Genomic DNA, 23,695 nt, shown 5'->3' on the forward strand with positions numbered 1-23,695 from the left:
TGTTAATAATTAGTATATTAAAAATTATTTAAATCTCAGATTAACTTAATTTTTATGTATTTTTAAATATATGTAATATATTCAAAAAGTAGTATGTAGGGGCGCCTGGGTGGCTCAGTCGGTTAAGCGTCCGACTTCGGCTCAGGTCACAACCTCGCAGTCCGTGAGTTCGAGCCCCACGTCGTCGGGCTCTGGGCTGATGGCTCAGAGCCTGGAGCCTGCTTCCGATTCTGTGTCTCCCCCTCTCTCTGCCCCTCCCCCATTCATGCTCTGTGTGTCTCTGTCTCAAAAATAAACGTTAAAAAAATTTTTTTAAAAAGTAATATGTAATTAATATGACTAAAATAATAAAATATGTATATTGGGCTGGTATTCAAAGTATTTTATTGCTAAATATTCCAATATGTTTGGAATCTTTTTTTGTTTTTAAATTCCAAATAGTTAACATACAGTGTAATATTAGTTTCAGGTGTACAAATATAGTGATTCAACACTTCCATACGACATCAGGTGCTCATCACAAAAAGTGTACTCCTTAATCCTCATCATATATATATATATATATATATATATATATATATATATATATATCTTCTTTATCCATTCATCAATTAATGGACATTTGAACTGCTTCCATATTTTGGCTAGTGTAAATACTGCAGTCAACATAGGGGTACATATATCTTTTCAAATTAGTGTTTTTGTATTCTTTGGGTAAATACCAACAGTGCAGTTACTGGATCATATGATAATTCTATTTTGAAATTTTTGAGGAAACTCCACACTGCTTTCCACATTTTCTTCAACCAATTCACATACCTACCAACAAAGCACAAGGGTTTCTTTTTTTCCACATTCTCACCAATATTTGTTTGTGTTACAAATATTACAGATATTAACCATTCTGACAGGTATATAAAAAGTGCTATCTCATGGTGGTTTAAATTTGCATGTCCCTGATGATTGGTGATGTTGAGCATCGTTTCATTTATCTGTTGGATATCTGTATGTTTTCTTTGGAAAAATGTCTATTCAAGCCCTATGTCTATTTTTAATGAAGTTATTTGGGTTGTTTTGGTGTTGAGTTGTATAAATTCTTTACGTATTTTGAATATTACCCCTTTATCATATAAATCATTTGCAAATATCTTCTCCTATTCAGTTGGTTGCCTTTTTATATTGTTCGTGGTCTCCTCTACTGTGCTAAAGCTTTTTATTTTGATGTAGTCCCAATAGTTTATTTTTGCTTTTGTTCCCCTTTGTCTGAGGGGACATATCCAGAAAAATGTCCCTGGCTAATGTCAAAGAAATTACTGCCTATGTTTTCTTTTAGGAATTGAATGGTTTCAGGTCTCACATTTAGATATTTAATCTGTTTTGAGTGCTTTTGTATACGGTATAAGAAAGTGGTTCTTGCACTGTTGGTGGGAATGCAAACTGGTGCAGCCACTCTGATAAACAGTGTGGAGGTTCCTCACAAAATTAAAAATAGATCTACCCTATGACCCAGCAATAGCACTGCTAGGAATTTACCCAAGGGATACAGGAGTGCTGATGCATAGGGGCACTTGTACCCCAATGTTTATAGCAGCACTTTCAACAACAGCCAAATTATGGCTAATAATTGAGCCTAACTATGGCTAATAATAAGAGCCTAAATGTCCATCAACTGATGAATGGATAAAGATGTGGTTTATATATACAAGGGAATACTTTTTGGCAATGAGAAAGAATGAAATCTGGCCATTTGCAGCAATGTGGATGGAACTGGAGGGTATTATGCTAAGTGAAATAAGTCAGTCAGAGAAAGACAGATACCATATGTTTTCACTCTTATGTGGATCCTGAGAAACTTAACAGAAGACCATGGGAGAGGGGAAGGAAAAAAAAAGAGAGGGAGAGAGCCAAAAACTGAGAATAAACTGAGCGTTGATGGGGGGGTGGGAGGGAGGGGAGGGTACGTGATGGGCACTGAGGAGGGCACCTGTTGGGGATGAGCACTGGGTGTTGCATGGAAACCAATTTGACAAAAAATTTCATATTAAAAAAAAAAAGTGGTCCAGTTTCACTTTTTTGCTTGAAGTTGTCCAGTTTTCCCAAAACCATTTGTTGAAGAGATTGTCTTTTTCCCATTGTATATTCTTGCCTCTTTTGTTGTAGATTAATTTGACCATATAAGCTTGGGTTTATTTCTGGACTTTCTGGTTTATTCTATTCAGCTATCTCTTTTGGTGTCAATACCATACTGCTTCGATTGCTACAGCTTTGTAGTTTATCTTGAAATCTGGAATTGTAATACATCCAACTTTGTTTTCCTTTCTCAAGATTGCTTTGGCTATTTGGGGTCTTTTGCAGTTCCATGCAAATTTTAGTATTATTTGTTCAAGTTCTGTAAAAAATGTTGTCGGTATTTTAATATTAATATTAATTTAATATAAATTTTGTTGGTATTTAATCTGCATTAAGTGTGCAGATTGTTTTGGGTAGTATGGACACTTTAATAATACTTGTTCTTCCAATCCATGAGCATAGGTATCTTCCATTTGTTTGTGTCATCTTCAATTTCTTTCATCAGTGTTTTATACTTCTTGAAGTACAGGTCTTTCACCTCTTTGGTTAAGTTTATTCCTAGGTCTTCTGTTAATTTTGGTGCAATTGTACATGGGATTATTTTATTCATTTCTTTCTGCTATTTTTCTATTAGTGTATAAAAATGCAACAGATTTCTGTATATTAATTTTGTATCCTGTGTATGCTGAATTCATTTATAATAGTATATATTAATATTATGCATTACATATTAATATAATCAATATCATTACAATATAACAATATTATACAATATATTAATATAATCATAAATTAATATATTATCATTATTATGTTGTCTTATTTTTTTTGCTAATTAATGGCACAAAAATTTTTATATGAATACTGAATGATCTCTAATTACATATTTTCCTATGAGCTGTTTAATTATATATGCTTCATGTTTTTCAAAAACATAAAACATTGTTCAATATTTGTGGATAAATAACTTTCATTGTCAGGTTCTAAATTTAGTTTATTTCTATGTTTGGTAGTAATAGATGGTAGTAATAGATGAAAATGATATATCTATCATTGCATAATATGTACAACATAATATATACACAAAGGATGAGGTTCAGTCTTTATAATAGTATATATAAATGAATGTTTCCAAGAGTCTTGGAAAATCTTAATAATATCACCTTGTGTTTGCTCACTTTTCGTCACTATCATTGTTTCATCATGCATTATAACTGAAAGAAATTGTAGTGTCTTGATCAGTTTTTCGGTTATCTGTGCTTGTATTACTTGTGTTGTCTTCTTTACAAGAGTCATTTTAAGCCATTTGTATGTAAATTTTATGGGGGCTAGATTACTTCCAACTATATAAAATTATGAATAAATTCCATTATTTGGCTAGACACATAGTCACATTGAAATCACATGAGGGCAAACAAAGACACTGTGGATCTTCCCCTCTTCTCCATCCCTCTCATCTGTCCCCACCCATCCTCCTGCTCTTTCTTCTTTACCTGACATTAGACTTTTCTGGCATAGGTAATGATAAACAGAAGAATCCAAAACAAAATCTCTAACATCTACTTAAGATTCAGAACTTACAGGAGCAAATATATGCAATTACACTTTCATATTACTACTACCTGTTGTCACTGCATCACATCTGCATTAGATAACACATCCAAAACAAGCTCCATTTTATACCCTAAATTTCTTTAAAATGGTTTGATTTCACAGAGGTCCTAACAGTATCATTTTCTCAAAATTTTCTGAGAGATCTCTGTCAACAACTGTCCAGCCTAAATCATGGTCATTTCCTTTTGCCTCATTGTAATTTAAATGACTTCATACTATTTCAGGAGTGGAAATAAGCTTAGACTTTAGCTCTTTGAAAAAAAACATTAGAATTGGGCTACAATAATCACCTACCTCCTTCTGATGATTTCACATGTGCCGTCAACTCTCCAGGATTATTTGATTTGTTTATATGAATTTTTTTGTAAATGCACCTGTCATATTATCAACATATTGCCAACAAAAAACTCACTAAGTTCAAACAATTATTATGTTAAATAAAAGTTTAATATTAGTCATATTATATCTTATCAATGTTATTACTTAGCTTTTCACATATGGTTCCTGCTTTAATTCCATAAATTAGGAATATCTTCATGCTTTAAAATTATAAAGTATTAAAACAATAAGGATTCACCATTTTTCTGCCACTTCTCTTCTAATGAGTATATTATTAAAAGAACAAAAATAATTGCCCAGTATAGACAAGAAGAATTAAATAATTTACTAAAGATAGCATTAAGTAAAAATCCCCTGAATGTGAATTAAAATTAAATTGGAGAAAAGAGGGTAATAAATTGGCCTCAAGCATAGATCATATTAAACATAAGATTATTATCGAATGCCAGCTGTGCTTTTCTTTGAAGTAGCAGGTTTATCGCTTTTAAAAATTGAATGCCATTGGTTAATTTGATATAAAAAGTTCGTGATTTCCAGATAGCAAAAGGGTACTCATTAAAAATATTTAAATAATTAAAGTGTCCTTTTTCTATTTCAACATGATGTTATTGAACTAGTGTTCTCAGATCAGCTCTTGGCTTGAATTAGAGGACAGGTCTCCTGCTCTGCTTCCTCATAATCAAGAATTTTTGAAACAACAAACTCTAATTAAGGGGCAGAATGTATTTTACAAGGGTATGACATCATGGCCTTTGCCAAATTAACAAACAGATTATAGTATGGACAGAATAATAAAGTCACTGAATTGTATATAGAGTGAATGTCATAAAATGCATATTTTGCAGAAAGAAAAACACTTAAATGTCAAGGAAATTCAGCCCACCATTTTACCCAATATTTATACCATTGTGAACTAACACTGAAGGTGTAACTCAGCTCTTCTCTTGTTCCATATTAATTCTAATGTTATTCTCATGGTTTGGTATAAATTTTTTCATATAAAATGATCCCTACTGAAGGGGATCCCTACTGAAATTCTTTATTGAACGTTCACATGAAGGAACGGCAATATATCGTAAAGCTGGAAATACTGACAAATTTCATGTTGAGCTCGAAGGTGGCATCTATATGAAGGATTTTCAAGGGTAGTTTGGATTACAGTCATCCTCACTTGTCTTAAAGATCTAATACGCAAATCTTTCACAGCTGCACTACCACTAGAGTTGACGCAATTTAAATACGAATTTCAAGGTCTCCTCCAACTCAGTCTTATCACAGTGAACTTTAGCACTGTCATATATTTCTGGAGCTTTCACTATTTTATGTCCCATTTTAAATTAGTTTACATGGGAAATCATGGCTCTTTGGTGCCTCTAGTATTTTCTTAGCCAGAATTTCTCCATTACATCTATATGCTTTAGATTGTTGTTGGAAATTTTATGGCTTTAGGATTTCCTGTACGTGCTCAAGAAGCTAATGTCAAATTCATTTTTGCAACAGACAATGCATTCTTATATAAAATATATGAGCTAAGTCCCAAATTCCACACAGCTTCAGTATCACTGGAAATTATTTGAATCATATCTAACCAATAACTATTGCATTGTTAAATCCCAACAGATTTTCCAGAATCCTTTTTGCCACAATTTCTAGTCAAAATCACATGAAAGTACCTTATCTTGAAAAGTAAATCTCTCCTCTCTCAACTGAGATACCTAGTTTTCAGTCTCCTGCTATAGCAAGCAGCAACAATTGTTTATTAAAAACATGTATAACATAGGGGCGCCTGGGTGGCGCAGTCGGTTAAGCGTCCGACTTCAGCCAGGTCATGATCTCGCGGTCTGTGAGTTCAAGCCCCGCGTCAGGCTCTGGGCTGATGGCTCGGAGCCTGGAGCCTGTTTCCGATTCTGTGTCTCCCTCTCTCTCTGCCCCTCCCCTGTTCATGCTCTGTCTCTCTCTGTCCCAAAAATAAATAAAAAACGTTGAAAAAAAAAATTAAAAAAAAAAACATGTATAACATAATACATTTCATTTTATTTATTTTTAGAAGGCTTCTTATTGGGGTGCTTGGGTGACTCCAATAGTTAAGCGTCTGACTCTTGGTTTGAGCTCAGGTCATGATCTCACAGTTCATGTGGGATGGAGCCCCATGTCAGGTTCCACACTGACAGGAGAAGCCTGCTTGGGATTCTCTCTCTCTGGACTTCACCCACACACAACCTCTCTCTCTCTCTTTTTTAATAATTTATTTCAATAACTAATAATAAATAATATAATATAATAATAACTAATAATAACTAATAATAAAAATAGTTTATGATTAAATAAAGAAAGATTTCTTATTGATTGGTCCTGAGGGTATAGGATGAATGATATTTATACTCTCCTCTTCAGAAGTTGTAATAAAAAATAGTAAAGTAGAATATAAAAGTTAATTTTAAAAACTTAAGTGATATTAAGAGTATGGGAAGTATACCCAGGGAGTTTAGAAAAGAAAGGAACCTACAGTATCAAAATAAATTTGTGGTATCATAGCAGCAGTTACAGTGAACAGGGTACCTTGAGGAAAGAGAATACTTTTTGTCAAGCAGAGGAGTGAATAGTATCTATGCAGAGGAGAGAGTCAATGCATCGAGGTGTGAACAAGCATGCATATCAGGAGACGAGTGCAAAGCACAAAACGGGGTGGGATTGAAACCTGAGTATAAGAAGTAAGAGTGGCAGGAATCAATGCTGACTATGTAGATCATAAGACATTGATCATTCTAAGACTTTAGAGTCCTCATCCAAAGGGCAATGATATCTTGGAGGTTTTTAAGCAGAGAAAAGATGTGATGATGTGAGCATTCTGGCGGAAATGTACAGAATGGATCCAGTAGGAGAAACAAGATGACCTGTACCTATAACCCAAGTAACAAATATTAAGTTTTAATTAAAATAATTAATAGAGAGATTATGGAGTAGGATCAACAGAACTTTGGGATAAGTTTTATTTAACAAACAAAGGAAAAAATGAATTTAGGATGACTCAAAGCTTTGTAGCTAGGAAAACTCTACAAATATTTTTATTTTTACCTGATAAAGGAGTAGAACACGTTTGGGCAGGGAGGAAATGAAGGAGGTAAGATGAAGAGGTAAATTTCAAAGAACTTCAACTTTAAGGCATCCACATGAAGATATATCAAGTACATAATTGGAATGATCTCATAGGGCAATTTTCAATATAATACAATATAATATAATACAATATAATATTAGAAAAATATTCCATAGAAAACAATCTCAATAAATCAACATGTATAAGTTACACAGAACAAACTGTTGCTATACTATGTCAAGACTATACTATTTCAACCACAAAAAATATCTGAAAGGTGCAATTAAGCCACTAGCTGTTTTGAGCCAAGAAAAAGTTCCAGAAATTTTTATCAGCTTTCCCTTGTAAGATTAATAGAATAACACTAAGCAACTATACAAAATAACTAACATTTTCAAAGCTGGTCTAGCTATATACATTTTATGTCCTTACTAAATTTATGTCAATTTTCTGAATGGTGATATGACAGGAAAGCCACGATGTAAGGATATATGAGTCAAGATGAGCTAAGTTACACTGTGGTAAAATATACTCTTAAATCTCAGTTGTTTATCACAGCTAATACTTTGTCATTCAACCAGAGTTCCTTGTGGGTAAAAAGGGATGGTTCTCCTTCTGAGAACATAGAGATCCAGGCCAACTCCCACAGTAATCTGAAATTTGCCATCCTAACATGTGGCCTCCTATGTTTTATTGGCCAGGAAAAGAAAGATCAAGGAGAAACACAGTGCTAAAGAAGTAATTCACAACTTCCACTTACCTTCCTGTTTGCCAGAACACGATCACATGGTCACACCTAACTGCAACTGATGCTGGAAAACATAGAAAAGCACATGGATATTTAATGAGCATTATTTGTCTCTGTCGATAGAGACGATCATAGAAAGGTGAAACCAGGGTGGAGTGTTTCAATAATCTCTTCATTGCCTCTTACGGAAACTAGATCATACTAAAAATCTAGACTCTTTAGTTACCAGAGATTCAGTTTATTCTTATAGAGACACTTTTTGAAGAGTATCAGGTGATAAGGTTCTCAAAAAGAAAGAGTAGAGAATCCAACTTGTTCATATGTTACCATTTTTTTAAATTTTTTTAATGTTTATTTATTTTTGAGAGGGAGAAAGACAGATTAAGTGGGGCAGGGGCAGAGAGAGAGGGAGACACGGAATCCAAAGCAGGCTCCAGGCTCCGAGCTGTCAGCACAGAGCCCGACTCGGGGCTCAAACTCACAAGCCGTGAGAGCATGACCTGAGCCCAAGTCGGACGCTTAACTGACTGAGCCACACAGGCTCCCCAATCCAGTGATCTTTTTTACTGCACAGTATCCCTCTAGGAGAGTCATTCATTCTCTATCTGTAAATATATAAGATTCTAGCTGGAATTATCTCCAAGACTATCTGGAATCACCATACATAAAAATTTGCCTTTCTCTGTCATTCTTGCTACTGTTGACATTCATGATCATTTTATAAAACAGCTATCTAAGAAAAAGAATCAGAGAATAAGTCAATTGCTCTTACATGTAGATGACCAAATCTGATAGCCCAGTAAGTATCATTCATGTGTTAGATGTACACAGCCAGTCTCTAAATGCTTCTTCATACACTTACATAATACATTCACCTATTTATGTATTTACTTATCTATTCAGCAATTATTTGTGTGTGCGTGTGTGTGTCTTCAATGTCTTAATCTCTGAGAATTGAGAATAAGTCAGCAGCTGACTGCCAAGAATTTTGTCTTATAATGCTGAATCAAAGAGCCAATAACATGCTAAGAGTGAAAGGAACCTGACCTATGAAACCAGGAGACCTCATTCTAACTCTGCTTCTCTCCCTGATCTATTATCAAATTCCTCAATCTGTCTTGAGTCAGATTCCTCCACAGAAGGAAAGGTGAGTGGACCTGGAGGCCATGAGCCTGAACCAGTAGCCTCAGCTCTGAAATCTCCAGCTCCCATTTTCAATTCTCAGTCTCAGTATTCTTCCATGCATTTAAACACCATTTCCTTTCTACTTAACTTGAGTAAATGTATATACATTACAAATGAGAGGTTACTGACACAAGTAGAAGTGAAAACAGAACACTTCTGCTTCTATTGGTCTCCTACAAAGAAAAAAATAAATGTCTAAATACCATGAGAGCCTTCTGTCTCCCAATCTTTCTCTCTCTCTCTCTCTCTCTCCCCTCGAATTTACCCTTGGGATATAACATGGGGCAAGCTCAATGACTTAGATACCAAGATATACTTCTCAACATTATTTACATGGAAAAATGTGTATTATGTTATGTAATGCTATGCAGCCATCTAAAATAATTTCATTAAAACTATCTTCTAGCTTAGAAAATTGTTCTTGATTTATTTTATAGTTAGCAAAAATAGATTATAAGCAATATATGCAATTTGACACTTTTTAATATGTATATACGCAGACACACAAACCTGAAAAGAAAAACATCGAAATGTTAAAAATGTTAATAGTATGACTCTCTGGAGGAAAAATTACCTTTGCTTTTAATTTTGTTCTTTGGACATTTCTATTATGAATATGCAGTATATTTGCAATTGAAAAAAAACTAACTCATAAGCATAAAAATGGAGCTTTACAAAAATATACTATAGATTTGGGGTAATATTTCTAGAACTATGACATAAAATATACACTTAAAATGTAAAAAATATAGCAAATAAAATAAAAATTTTTTAACTTTTCTAGAAAAGTGAGAAAGACTTTTAAAAAGATTTCTCAAGAAAAACGGTATTGGCAGTCCGGGGTAGAACGATTCCTCCAGGGGCTAGACTGTCCTTGGAATCGCAGAACATGGAGCATTCCTGCCTCCCATTCACTAAATGCCCCTGGCCTACTCCAGCCACCGAGATAGATAAAATGCCCTTATTATCTCTAAATGCTCAAGGGTTGAGAACCATGGCTAGAATATGACTGTATCAATGAGAAAAATCAACTGGCCATATTTATGAATGGGTTTGCCTGCAAGCTGACTATGTAAGATCAAAGATTAAGATCAAAAATAACTCCCAACTGATCTTTCTTACGTTCAATGTCCTTGGGTTAAAGCATCATTCCAAGAAGATTTCTGCATGCCCACTACCCAAAATCGCAGTTAGTTCTGAGCTTCAGGTTTTAGCTGAATCACTTCCCTAAATTCCCTCTTATGACCCTGGATGTCACTTTGCTTCATTCCCCTTGCATCACTTCTGTACTTTTCTGAATCTTTTTGAAATTAGGCTAATAAAAATTCCAGCTCTAAAATCCCAATGTTAATTGACTTGTAGGTTCATTCATGAATATATTCGTAAGTTTTACTAAGAGTTACACATACAGAAACAAAATAAGCAACAACCTGTATGTACCCTCATCAAGGTCACAATCCAGTAAGAGGTTATGGATTTAGTTTATCTAAGAGAGTTAATAAAGTAAGCATAAGAACTGCCTTTATGCTTTAATATCAGAATGATTACATAAAGATTTATGAGAAGGAGCATCTGCTTGGCTCAGTGGGATAAGCATCTGACTCTTGATTTTGGCTCAGCTCATGATCTCATGGTGCATGAGATCAAGCCCGCATCGAGCTCTGAGCTAGAAGCAGGGGTCCTGCTTGGGATTCTCTCTCTCCTTCTCTTTCTCTCTGTCCCTGCCCCGCTCATGCTCGCTCTCAAAACAAACATTTAAAAAAAGATTTATGAGCAGAAATCGTGATTTAAAAAAATAGGACTCAGAGATACTGGAGAAAAACAAAGATCCAGGAGATAGAAAAATCATGATACATTCAAATCAATTGGTTTGACATAAACTGAACTTCAAAAACCAGCCTCAAACAACAATACATTTTCCATAATTATGTTGCCCCAGATGTCTTTAGTTCGCTGCCCTTACCATACACATTCTTAGTATTTTATTTATTTATTTGTGTGTTTGTTTGTTTGTTTTATTACTATGCTCAACACTATTATTTTTTAATATATTTTTGCTCTCTCACTAAACTGTGAGTGCTGTGAAGGAAGGCACAGGTCTGTACTGAAGATTATTATGTACTCGGTGTCCCAACAGCTCTTGGGTACTTTCCCTTACACTGTTTTATTATGGCCACTTTTTATGTATAATCTGCTTATGACTTTTTGTTATGCCCTTGCTTTTCACTTTATTTTAGTGCCCTTGTACATGCACCGATAGGGAAATATTGCACAGACAGGAAAGCAAGTTTTACATGCAAAGGCAGCAGCAGCAGATTGGTCATTGTATCTTCTTCCACGTCGGTTCTGTACGTACAGCAGTCTTGCCTTGTGCCATTCTGCGCTCAGGACTACTACTGCTTATAGCCTGCCTTCAGCGTGGGTGGGGATGTGACCAGAAACTTGAGAGCAGTACAGTCCTGCCGAACCCTTTGTACCACAGCCCCCTGAGAAGGGGCTCACCGCCTGATGTTAATCCATTTGTTTTTTATCTATCTTAATTATGCTTGAAATGTGGTCACGGAAAATCTCTTTTTTAACTTGAGACAGAATGCTTTGTCATATCAAAATAATGTTTTTCATTGTAAGGTCAGAAGTACATTTTTTTTTTACTTACTAAGGATTTTTGTTATTTATGTACTAAATAAGTAAATTTTATTTATTAAGGGGTTTTATTTATGAAGGGATTTTAAAAATAAGAAAACCTAGGTATAATGACATAATCCTTATATATAAGCTCTATGATCTCTATCATTAACTTGCACTTTTCTCACATTAAAGTGGGTCTTTTGTCAACCCTTTAAAATAAAACTTTTGGTTCTCATAAGCATGTTTTATGTTAGATCAATCAGTGATTTTTATGAAAGGTATATATTTTTCAGATAATATATTCTCAAATAAAACTACCCATTAGCTATTGGACTTTGGAGTAAATGGAAAAATAATGTGATATTATTTGAATTATCTAAAAGGAATTAAGAATAAAATTCCGAATAAGCTTTGAGACATTAGAATAACTCAGAAAGTCAAAAAATTAAAGAACACATCTGAGTGAATTGCTCACGTTTGTTCTTGACTTTTCTTTCTTAGGATGACAGGAATATATCACAAAGAGATAGCAAACAGCAAATATCTGTATTCTCATTAATGTCTCATTAATTGTGCATTTGTGTAATTTGTTAGTCTTTTATAAAGACACTATGTCAAAGAGCATGCCAGATAATTAATACATGAGATGCCAAACAAAAGCAGAAAAAAATAATTATAATCCATCGAAATCTTACACCCATTCATAGCAAACCAAAGACAAGGACATTCAACCATCTCTTTCCCAACATTTGCAGCCTTAGTTTTAGAAATGTAGCTGAATGAAATGGAGTTTTGATGTTCGTGCTGCATTCCTCAGTATAATGTGGGCAGAGAGCACCCTCTACTTTCTTCTGATTAAATAGCACTCCTAGTCTGGAAGAAAGGAGATGCTGGTTCTACACAGATATTTTGCTCAGAAAATCAGAAGGTATTTGTCTATAAGGTTCATTAACTCTTGGCCTCTATTGGCAATAACCCATATTCAGGAGGCCACCATTGTGACACCCTCAAAGGAACTCCCTGAAGGAGGCAAAGTCTAGAAGGAGAATACCTGCTCTGAAGTTTCCCACCTTCCCTGAACTGAATCTGCACAGCCACCCCAGGAGGGAAGAATGCAGCTTTGAAAAATAACACCTTTGTTATTCCAAGTGTTAGAGATGAAGCTGAGTTTTCAGATGGCCTCAAGGTTTGTGCACCCTTCACCAAACACAGATGGAAACTGGACTCTTTGAACTGCTTTGAAAATCTGTTACTAAGTATTGCTGTGGGTCTGTGAAGCAGCCATTGCTAACTTCTGACTGCCTGCAATTTTTATGGCTATGTGATGACAAGGAATAAAATAGCTTCATCTTAGAAGTAAATGGCTAATATGCCAGGGGTGGATAACCCATCATCTAAGCAAGATTTAATCTTAACGATGGTAATTCTAAATGGTGGTCTTTTTTAAAGACTCACGTAAACATCAGCATTATATACAAGTCAGAAACCCTGTAGATAATATTAATTCATTCACATTATTCTGTGGATAATTTTCACTTTTTATGGTTTCAATGCTTTTCTCTGAAAACACTAAAATATATAAAGATGAATATCACCTATTTATATATCCATTGGCATTACAGTTCCTTAGAGCTTTGCAGTTACGTTAGAATATATTGACTCTTGAATCTAGAATCAGAAATATATGCTGTAGTAAGTCAATGTCACACTGTGTTACATATTAGTTCCATTAAAAAAAAATTTAGATTTAACAGAACCACTTTCATTTGCCTATATTAGAAACAACCATTCCATAAATAAATAATGTTACTTAAGCTAGATTTGAGGCAACAGAATTCACAATGTACCATCTGAGTTTGTTACATACACAGCAAATAACAAGTTAGGTTGCTCTTATTGTTTCCCCTTCTAAGAAAATTGAATATTTGTATAGGAACAAAGACATTCCTACAAATTGACAGAAAGCTGTGAGAATTTTGGTTATACTATTCTTAATAAGGAAACCAAGGTTTGGTCAATGTAACTGACAGCATAAAACTGTATGCTCTCAATGTAGTTTACCATAATTTTACAAATACTTAAAATTGCACTGTGTACTTGTGTCTGGGCCAAAAAAACAAAACAAAACAAAACAACAACAACAACAAAAAATATATATATAAAAGAACTACCTCTTAGGTTAATATTCTATTAAGCAAGTTTTAATGCTAAGGTTCCTGAGGAAACCTGAATTTAGCTCTGTTGTTTATACGCAACTCTTTTTATGGTAGAAGTTTAGCAATATCAACAGAGGTACATCATGATATATATTTAATAAGAACATATACTTTAGCCACAGCAGGCCTCCTCCTTGGAGCATGGCAAGGATAGCTGTGTGACCCTCTACCCCAGCTCAGCAGGCATACACCAGCAGGACTGAGCAGACTCAGTAATCTCTTCCCTGGACCTATTGAACTTTTTTTTTTTTTTTTCAAAAAAAAAATTGATGTATATATAAAGAGAACAGGAATCTGAGCTTCCTTGCAACTTCCACCCCCCAGGGTACACGAGTGACTGTAAAATTCCAGCATGCACAATATTCTTTATTCCATCCTTCCTGCCGCAAGTATTAATCATGGTGAAAGGAAGAACCTCACATCATGGGAATTTACAATCTCTACATCTTCCTTGAGTTTAAAATGCTTGTATAATTCAAACGTGGCACTAAAATTTAAATGATGTTTCAAGAAGGGACTAGTGGAACTATTACCAGGGTCTGATAATAACTACCTGATGTAAGAAAAGGAAAGATATCCTGGAACTAAAGGGAAGAAACAGAAGTAAAGAAAGAATGCTTTGTCACCTGGCTCCCCCATCTATTATTTCACTGACAAAGAAGTCAGGAAGATGTGTAAAACCTCATTCACATTCTTGAGGAAAGAAAAAAAAAACACTTGAATGGAAAAAAAAAAATTATATGACTACTCTGCTGATGTTCACACATCATTCTTAAAAATACTTTCAGGAAAAATAAGATGATACACAACTGATGGGATCTTCAAATAAGTAAACTCATGTAACAACCTGAGACATCTATAAATTTATTCTATGTCCATTATTTTAGAACTGCAAATTATAGTAAGGGCTAGAAATAAAATGATCAAGGCAGAGTCCTTGCCAAGGCCACCCTGTGGGATCATGCCAATTGTGAACACCAAGGACAGGAGTAGGGCTGTAACATAGCTATGCTTTGCTCACGAACCATCGGCTCACAATGTTGGACCCGGCCAGTGGAGGTGGCCCAGGGAATACATTTCCTTTAAATTCACAGAAATAAAGGAGACACTTCTTAGAAACTCACACACTGTCATACAGGAAATGCTGATCTACATGTAGTTCAAAGAATATTGGTATGTCAGATATAAAAATTTATTAAACACTTTCCTCTGTAAGGCGCAAGCTATCTGCCATGCACTTTCTACATTATAGGTGACATTATATATACATACATATATATATATATATATATATATATATATATATATATATTTGTATTTACATTTAAATATACATACATATTTAGGTCTCAAAATAACAAAAGGTCTTTAACAGGGCCAACATGGTGTCATCCCCAAGCTTGTTCTCTCCCCTCACCTATTCTCTCTTATGCTTCCTTTGTTCCTCACTGATCTAGAGGTCTTTGCACTGGGTAGTCCCTCTGCCTGGAACAGTTCTGCCACACAGCTGGCCTGTGGTTTATTTCCTCACTTCATGCAGATGCTCAACAATCCTCTCATGAGGAAAGCCTTACTGACAAGTCTACCTAAGAGGGAGCCACCTCTCTGACAACCTCCAAGCATTCTTAACTTGCAGTCCCCTTATTCTGCCTAATTTTTCTTCATTTAATTTACCATTCCCTATTTTATGTAATCAGAGGTCTATTAATAGTCTCTCTCCCAAAAGTACAAGCCTAAGTTTCAGAAAAGCAGGAATTTTACCTGTTTTGTTTTCTGCAATATCCCTACCTCTGACAACTCTGGGTTGTTACTTGTGACTTAAGCCCCCTCTGTAGACCTGTCCTTGAGTTTATCCCTCCAATCAAATATGCCAAAAACAAACAAACAAACAAAACAAAACAAAACAAAACAAAAGGCAACATTTACTGGAAGCAACCCGATCTCACATTTCATCAATATTAAGATATTTTGGACTAACATATTGTCTATTCTCTTTTGGAGAAATCTAATTTGAATATATGATGTAAAATGTTAAAATTTTTCTTAGGAAGTAATTTATGGTGGCATAGGACTTTCTTGCCATCTTAAACAAAATCAAAGTTCTTATAGCCCCTTTATCAGTTAAGAATTGTGCTAGGCTACATGTAACAGCAACACTATGGAATGGGTTTTTAATCCATTAGGAATTTTTTCTGTAGCAAGAAATTTTAAAGTTGACAGTCTGGGGAAAATGCAGCCCCTCTACAAAACCTTTATTACTTTAGTTCCCTTATTTTTGATCTCCATTTTCAGGGTGTGTCTTTCACCTCAGGGTCAGAGTAATGCCTTCTCCACCATCCCCTATCACTGAGGCCATGTTGCAGGCAGGAAGGGTAAGTAGGATGAAATTCAAACATATATTCCAGTTAAGTTTGTCCCCTCTGAAGGAGTTTTTCCAGAATTCTACACAGCAATTCCTATCCCATAGAAGAGCATTATGTCTCATGTTTGTCTATTCTACAAAGAGAACCAGGAAGTAGCTTTTTAGACAAATTCATTTGCACCTCCATTTAAATCAGGTGTGCTGGCAAGAAAGAAAGGTAGAATGAAAAATGAGAAAGCAACTAGTAGATAATATATCATCATTTATAGAAGAGGGTCATAGATACCAGGCTGTCAACCAACAGTGTCTGCTATGGTGAAAAAGGAGAATGTTTTCTCCATACACGCTCCCAATTTTCATATGGTCTTATAACACATTACAGTTACATCAGTTATAGTTGATGTAATTTTTTACAGAAATTTAATTCATAAAGAATTATACTAAATCAATAATAAAAAGATAAATACCCTAATAGAAAAATGACAAAGAGAGAGCCTCGAGTAGAAAGATCCTGAGCTCAACTTGTCCCACAGACACACCAAGTCAATAGATACATCTACGCAACTAAATCTGAAAATGACCTGCACACTGGCAGAACAAATCTTCCACAGCTAGTCCTAGGGAGAAGACCACCTGAAAAGGTAGGAGGGGAAGAGATGTGTGGTTGGGAACTAAACCTCTGGAGTGACTAACCACAAATGAGAGGGACTCATAAGCATCGAGAAGCAAGAAGATCATACCCTCCACTCTGAGCATCCCCAGCCCTGGGGACCCACACTGGGAGGACAAGTCCCCATAATGTCTTGCTTTGAAAAACCAGGGGGCTTAACTCTAGGAGCTTTAAAAATCAGCAGGCTTCAGTCCAGGAGAGCCTGAGGGCAATAGGAAACCAAGACCCCACCCTTAAAGAGCCACCATATTAAATAACTTGGCAGGAGACACCGCATAGAAGCAGCATTTTGAAAACTGCCTCAGGTATACTTGAAGATTTATTAACTAATGTTAGAACTTGCACTAGAGGAGCAGAGATCTGTAGGAGATTTCTCTAGGAACAAAAGTACTGGCAGACACCATTTATCTTCCCCTCCCCGACCCTAGATAGCCAGGAGCCAATGCTAACACTCTCCATCTACCTTGCTAGCACTACCTGCCCCATCCCAACATTCCCTCATGGACCCACTCCACCCAACTAACCTGCCTATCCCTACAAGACATCTCCTGCCCTGCCACACCCAGGAGGCAGCCTATGCTGGACCTATGCCATTCTAAAATTACTTCTGCCCTGGGTAGGTGGGGAGATATTACCAAATACCAGTGTGACAACAACTCCTGCAACCAGATTTCTTAGATAGTTGGGCAAGGAGCAAGCCCTGTCCTTTGGTGTGCCTGCAGTTACTTGGCCGCCTAACTGCAGACAGCTAGGATGAGTACTGGTCATGCCCACCAACGAGGCTGTGGTGGGCGCAACTGGGCCTCAGTAGCATGGGGAGCAAACCCTGACAGTGCACCTTCAGCAGGCAAAGCAGGTCAATGCAACCACCTGTGCTAAAGGCAATCTTGACTCTGCCGTAACAGAATGGTGCACACAGCCCACATGGGAATACCTCTGGAGCACCTGGTTCTAGTGACAAGAGCGACGTGTGCTATGTGGCACCACAGGACCTCTTCTACACAAGGCCACTACTTTTTAAAGACCAGGAGATATACCTGGCCTACCTGACACATAGAAACAAACATAAAGAGAGAAATTGAGGAGATAAAGGAATTGCCACAAATGAAAGAACAAGACAAAATCACAGCAAAAGACCTGAATGAAATGGAGATAAGCAATATGCCTGACGAAGAGTTCGAAGTCATAGTCCTTAAAATAATCATTGGACTTGAGGGGAAAAAATTAACAAATTCAGTGAAAACGTCAACAAAAATATACATAAAATATAAAAAAGGACCTGTTAGAACTGAAGAATTCAATAACTAAAATAAAGAATGTACTAGGAGAAAACAACAGATTCCAGGATGCAGAAGAAAGGATTAGCAGTCTTGGAGACAGGATTATGGAAAGGAATCAAACTGAACAAAAAGAAAAATGAATAACAAAAAGTGAGAATAGGTTAAAGAATCCCTGCAACATCAATGTAATAATATTCACATTATACGAATCCCAGAAGTGAGAAAGAGGCAGAAAATTTATTTGAAAAAATAATAGCTGAATACTTCCCTAATCTGAAAAAGGAAATAGGCATCCAGGTCCAGGAAGCACAGAAAGCCCCTACTATGAACCTAAGAGGTCCACACTAGAACACATAATAATTAAAATGGAAGAAAGTAATGATAGAACTTAAAAGCAGCAAGAGAACACAGTTACATACAAGGGAAACCCCATAAGGCTATCAGGTGACTTCTCAGCAGAAACTTTGCAGGCTAGATGGGAGTGGCATACATATTCAAAGTGCTAAAAGGAAAAAACCTACAGCCAAGAACATTGTACCTCACAAGATTATCATTCAGAATTGAAGGAGAGATAAAGACTTCCCCACACAAAAATTAATGGAATTAATCACCACTAAATTATCCTTACAAAAAATGTTAAAGGGAATTCTTTAAGCAGAAGGACAGGCCTTCACTAGACAAAAATTACAAAAGAAAAATTTCATGGGTGAAAGCTACACACAGTAAAGGTAATAGATTAATCATTTGCAAAGCTAATATGAAGGTTAAAACACTTAAGTTATATAATCAATTATATTCTACAAAAGTTAGACAAGGGAGACATAAAATAATAAAGACATAAAATGTGATATCATATACATAAAATGTGGAGAGGGGAATAAAAATCTAGTGCCTTTAAAATGTGTAAAATTTAAGTGACTGTGAACATACTATATCCCACTAGCCACATAAGATGTTACATATGAACCTAATAGTAACCATAAATCAAAAACTTACAATAGATACACAAAAAATAAATAGGAAACCAAACTTAACACTACAGAAAGCCATCAAACCACAAAGGGAAGAGAGCAAAGGAAGAAAAAATAGAGAAAAACTACAAAAACAACCAGAAAACAACAAAAGAGCAGGAAAAACATACCTATCAACAATTACTGTAAATATAAATAGACTAAATGTTCCAATCAAAAGACATAGGGTGACTGAATGGATAAGAAAACAGCATCCATCTATATGCTGCTTATCAAATATTCACTTCAGACCTAAAGACAGAGACTGAAAGTGAAGTAACCGAAAAAGTCCATAAATAAAAGCCGGCGAAAAAAATAAAAGCTGGGGTAGCAATATTTATATCAGACAAAGTAGACATTAAAACAAAGACTCTATGGGGGTGCCTGGGTGTTTTGGTCGGTTGAGCATCCGACTCTTGTTTTTGGCTCAGGTCATGATCTCACAATTTGTGAGTTCGAGTCCCAGATCAGGCTCTGTGTTGGCAGTGTGGAGCCTGCCTCAGATCATCTGCCTCCCTCTCTCTACCCCTCCCCTGCTTGCACTCTCTCTCTCTCTCTCAAAAATAAATAAACATTAAAAAAAATAAAGCGGGGTGCCTGGGTGGCTCAGTCGGTAAAGTGCCCAACTTTGGCTCAGGTCATGTCCTCGCTGTTCACGAGTTTGAGCCCTGTGTCAGGCTCTGTGCTGACAGCTCGGAGCCTGGAGCCTCCTTCAGATTCTGTGTCTCCCTCTCTCTCTGCCAATCCTCTGCTCACACTGTCTCCCAAAAATGAATAAACGTTAAAATTTTTTTTAAATAATAAAGCAAATACTGTATCAAGAGGTAAAGAAAGGCATTACATAATGATAGAGGGGTCAATCCAACAAGAAAATATAACATTGTAAATATCTATGCACCAAACATAGAAGCACCTAAACACATGAAGCAAATAGTAACAGACACAAAGGCAAAAATTGACAGTAAATAAAATGACAGAAGGAGACTTTAATACCTCATTTACGTCAATGAACAGATTAGCCAGACAAAAACATCAAAAAAGAAACACTGGCTTTAAATGACAAATTAGACCAGATGGACCTAACAGATACATACAGAATCTTCCATCCAAAAACAGAAGAATTCATTCTTTTCAAGCACACATGGAACATTTTCCAGGAGAGATCATATTTTGGGTCACAAGACAGGTCTCAATAAGTTGATGAACACTGAAATCATATCAAGCATCTTTTCTGATCAAAATTGTATAAAACTAGAAATAAATTACAAGGAAAAAAAACTGGAAAAAACACAAACACATGGAGGCCAAACAACATGCTATTAATCAACTCAAGTGTCCATAAAAAAATCACAGGAAAAACAAAAGATACATGGAAACAAATGGAAATGAAAATACAATGGTCTAAAATCTATATGCATAGCAAAAGCAGTCCTAAAGGGGAAGTTTATAGTGATACAAGCCTACCTCAAGGAATAAAAAGAATATAGTATAAACAACCTAGCCTACACCTAAAAGAGATAGAAAAAAAAAAAAAAAAAAGAACAAGTTAAGCTCAAATCAAGTAGAAAAAAAAAGACTAGAGTGGAAATAAATGAAAGGGGAGACTAATCAAAAAGGATCAGTGAAATCAAGAACTAGTTCTTTGAAAAGAAAACCAAAATTGATAAAACCTTACAGCTAAGGCTCATCAAAAAAGAAAAAGAAAAAAGAAAAGAAAAAAAAAAAAAAGAAAGAACGCAAATAAAATAAAAAATGAAGGAGGAGGGGAAGCCTGGGTGGCTCAGTCAGTTGAGCGTCCGACTTCAGCTCAAGTCACGATCTCGCAGTCCATGAGTTCGAGCCCCGCGTCGGGCTCTGGGCTGATGGCTCAGAGCCTGGAGCCTGCTTCCGATTCTGTGTCTCCCTCTCTCTCTGCCCCTCCCCTGTTCATGCTCTGTCTCTCTCTGTCTCAAAAATAAATAAATGTTAAAAAAAAAATTTTTTTAAATGAAGGAGGAGAAATAGCCATCTATACCACAGAATTACAAAAAATTATGAAACTACTGCAAAAAATTATATGCCAACAAATTGGCAAACCTAAAAAAAAATGGGTATATTTCTAGAAACTAACAATTCCCCAAAGCTGAATCAGGAAAAGATAGAAAAGTTGAACAGACTAATTACTAGTAATAAAATTGAATCAAGTAATCAAAAAACTCCCAACAAATAAAAGTCTAGGACCAGATGGCATCACAGGTGAATTCCACCAAACATTAAAGAAGAGTTAATACCTATTTTTCTCAAACTATTACAAAGAAATAGAAGAGAAAGGAAAGCTTTTAACCTCATTGTATGAAGTCAGCATTACTCTGATACCAAAACAAGACAGAGATAGTACAAAAAAAAAAAAAAAAAAAAAAAAAAAAAACTATAGGCCAATATCTCTGATGAGCATAGACTCAAAAACTCTCAACAAAATATTAGCAAACCCAATTCAACAATACATTAAAAGATTCACTCACCATAATCAAGTGAGATTTATTCTAGGGATGCAAGTAGCTCAATATTTGCAAATCAATCAATATGGTACATCACATTAACAAGAGGAAGGATAAAAACTATATGATTATCTCAATTGATGCCGAAAAAGCATTTGACAAAATACAACATCCATTAGTGATAAACACCCTCAACAAACTGGGTTTAGAGAAACATCTCAAAAAAGTCCACATCTGAAAAACTTAATGCTAAAATCATACTCAGTGCTGAAAAACCGACAGCCTTCTCTCTAAGTCAGGAATAAGACAGGGATGTCCACCACTTTTATCCAACATAATACTGGAAGTCCTTGCCACAACAATCAGACAAGAAAATGAAAAAAAAAAAAAGGCAGCCAAATTGGCAAGGAAGAAGTAAAATTGTCACTAGCTGCAGATAGTGACATGACACTATACATAAAAAACCCTAAAGACTCTACCAAAAAACTATTAGAAGTAATAAATGAATTCAGTAAAGTTGATGGATACAAAATTAATACACAAATCTATTGTGTTTGTATACACTAATAATGAACTATTGGAAAGTGAAATTAAGAAAGCAATCCCATTTGCAGTTGCTCAAAAAGAATAAAATACGTAGGAATAAATTTAACCAAAGGGGTAAAAAAGACCTATACTCTGAAAACTAGAAGACAATGATAAAAGAAATCAAAGACAACATAAACAAATAAAAAACATATCATGCTTATGTATTGGAAGAATTAATACTGTTAAATGTCCATCCTACCCAAAGCAATCTATAGATTCAATGCAATCCCTATCAAAATACACCTTTCAGAGAAGTAGCATCTTTCACAGAACTGAAATATACAATACTAAAATTTGTATGAAAACACAAAAGACCTCGAATAGCCAAAGCAATCTTGAGAAAGAAAAACAAAGCTGGATGCATCACAATTCTAGATTTGAAGATATATTAGAAAGCTGTAGTAATCAAAACAGCATGGTACTGGCACAAAAACAGACTTCTAGATAAATGGAATATGATAACCTAGAAATAAACCCACACCTATATGGCCAATTAATCCATGATAAAGGAGCCAAATATATACAATGGGGAAAAGACAGTCTTTTCAACAAATGGTATTGAGAAAACTAGAAAGCTACATGAAAAAGAATGAAACTGGACCACATTGTTGCAACATACACAAAAATAAACCAAAAATGGATTAAGAACCTAATTGTGAGACTTGAAAACATAAAACTCGTAAAAACAAACAAACAAACAAACAAAAAAAAAAAACAAAGGCAGTGATCTCTTGGGCATTGGCCTTGGCAACATAGTTATGGATATGTCTTCTCAGGAAAGAGAAACAAAAGCAAAAGTAAACTATAAGGACTACCTCCATATAAAAAGCTTTTGCACAGCAAATGAAATCATCAACAAAACAAAAGGCTACCTAATGAATAGGAGAAAATATTTGCAAATGATACATTTGATTAGGATGTATCCTAATATATATAAATATATATCCAAAATATAAAAAGAACTTATACAATTCAACATCCCCCCCAAAATAAAAAATGGGACAAAAAATGGTAACCACCCGTATTGTCATGAGCATGAGTAATGTATGAAATTGTCAATTCAATATGTTTCACTGCTGAAACTAATATATCATTGTGTATCAATTATCCCTCAGTAAAAAATTTTAAAGAAAAAATTATCAGGGACCCCTGAGTGTCTCAGTCAGTAGAGCATCCAACTCTTTATTTTGGCTCAGCTCTTCATCTCACAGATTGTGAGACCGAACCCTGCCTTGGGCTCTGCACTATGAGCTGCTTGAGATTCTCTCTCCCTCTTTCTCTGCCTCCCCTCCCCAAAAAATAAATAAACATGAAAAAAAACTGAAAAAGAAAAATGATCAGGAGATATGAGACATGTGCAAAACTGCCAATAGAAAACAAAAGTTGTTCAACCTCATTTGTCTCCAGTAAA

The 23,695-nt window shown here is 35.3% G+C and overlaps 1 long non-coding RNA gene across 2 annotated transcripts in view; it reads right to left on the minus strand.

Annotated features, from left to right (window-relative positions):
* Positions 1–23,695, minus strand: part of LOC132683198 (uncharacterized) — a 161,308-nt gene that overhangs the window by 117,324 nt on the left and 20,289 nt on the right. For both annotated transcript variants that reach the window (XR_013557779.2, XR_009612096.3), the window contains exon 2: positions 7,881–7,932. This is a non-coding gene — a long non-coding RNA (uncharacterized LOC132683198). The remainder of the gene's footprint in view (positions 1–7,880; positions 7,933–23,695) is intronic.

This window comes from Panthera onca, chromosome C2 (genome assembly GCF_046562875.1).
Source record: "Panthera onca isolate mPanOnc1 chromosome C2, mPanOnc1 haplotype 2, whole genome shotgun sequence".
NCBI lineage: Eukaryota > Metazoa > Chordata > Mammalia > Carnivora > Felidae > Panthera > Panthera onca.